A 1,925-nucleotide genomic window follows, 5' to 3' on the forward strand; every position below is an offset into this window, starting at 1 on the left:
TCTGAGTCGTTTACATGAAAATGAAGGAAGAAGAAATGAACCCTGGTGGTTAGCTTCGGCACACGATAAAACCACTACAATTATTTAAAAAGATAAACTGCTGCTTTCATTCCATCACTCAGATTTAATAAATGCCAGAATCCTATAGATGCAGTGCTGCTGTAACGCCGGCGCCATCTGGTGGCACCACCAGGGTAAGTCAAACTGTAAATGACAGGCTGAACGCAGAATCAGAGGAAGATGTGAGGATTTCAGAAAAGATTTGATCGATTTATCTGCAAATGAGGAGGAAAGAGTGATGAAGAGGAGAAGCTGCTTCTACTGCAGCCATATTTATTATTTACTGATCCATAAAGTTCAGAAAGCAACGAAGACTAAAACATTTAGAGGATGAAGAAGGTCAGCGATGCTGGAGCTGAACATCCTGGTAACATCAGATAAACATCTATGAACATAATAATCATCTAAATTCATACAATCGGCTACGTAGAAACCCGAGTTCTGCATGTCAGCAACCAGAGAGGCAACCAGAGAGGCAACCAGAGAGGCAACCAGAGAGGCAACGACAGAGGCAACCAGAGAGGCAACCAGAGAGGCAACGACAGAAGCAACCAGAGAGGCAACCAGAGAGGCAACGACAGAAGCAACCAGAAAGGCAACCAGAGAGGCAACGACAGAAGCAACCAGAGAGGCAACCAGAGAGGCAACGACAGAAGCAACCAGAGAGGCAACGACAGAGGCAACCAGAGAGGCAACGACAGAGGCAACGACAGAGGCAACGACAGAGGCCCCAGCGGTGTGATTGTTCTGATCCGTCGGCTTTAGATAATCAACAATAAACTATAACATGTTTTTGCAGCTAATCTGCTCCTGCAGTGAAAACAAAAACAAGCTATGCTTAGCCTGGCGGGGCTAGTAAAGCATGGCGGGCTGCCAGGCTTATAAAAAAGTGGGGAAACCCTGATTAGTTAGCGGTTCTACTGCTAACGAATAGAAACCACAAGAAGGAAGGGAAGCACCAACTAAACCATTTACAGCAGATCAGCTCTTCTTGAAGCTGTGCCGTTTCACACCTTCATCGCCGTGGAGACGGCTTATCTATGGTGTCAGAGACGCTTATTCAACACAAACTGCTGCACAGGCTCTGAGCACAGCAGAAAACCCGGAGCGGATTCCGATCCCGGAGCGGAGCCGAACCGGCTGGCGGCTGGGCGACCTTACCTCGGGTCTCAGATCCAGAACCAGATGTTTGACCACCTTCCCGAACGGCTTGGCCAGCGCCAGCATCTCGTTGCGGTAGTTGTAGCCGCGCCTGAAGCCCAGGATGTTGACCACCCTCATGCCCTGGAGGGAAACAGGAAACACTTGACCTCAGACAGGAAGGGGGCGCTGTGGGGTCAAGCTTGGGAGCAAGAGTTCGAACCAGACGTACCCCTTTCCTGGTGTTGTCTGCAGAAAAGAAGGAAAAGAGAAAAAAACGAGCATCAGGTCTAATCTGATTGGCTGCTGAAACCCCTCAGTGACCTGATCACCAACCGATGCCGTCGTCGCCCTCGTCGCCGTCGTCTTCATCCAACTCGTCCAGGGTCACAAAGTCCTCCATGTTCTCTAGGAAGCTCTGGTCAAACTGGAACCACAGGGATCCGGATCAGAACCAGCTGGTCAGACCCAACAGAACCTCCACACTTGACTCACCTCGTCTCCATCATCTGGTGCTTCAACGCTCTCTTCTTCTTTGGTTTCTGGATCCTCTGCAGGAACTCCAGCCTCTTTCTTAGCCCCACCCTCTGTGATGTCATCATCACTAGAGTCCTGGTCAGAGCAATGATATAATTTAGGCTTGTTGCAAACGAATATTTCAGAAATCAAGTAATTTATCAATTATTTTTACAATTAGTAAAACATTGGTAAAACTTCCATAACAG

Source organism: Poecilia formosa, unplaced genomic scaffold (assembly GCF_000485575.1).
Source record: "Poecilia formosa unplaced genomic scaffold, Poecilia_formosa-5.1.2 Scaffold1048, whole genome shotgun sequence".
Classification (NCBI taxonomy): Eukaryota; Metazoa; Chordata; class Actinopteri; order Cyprinodontiformes; family Poeciliidae; genus Poecilia; species Poecilia formosa.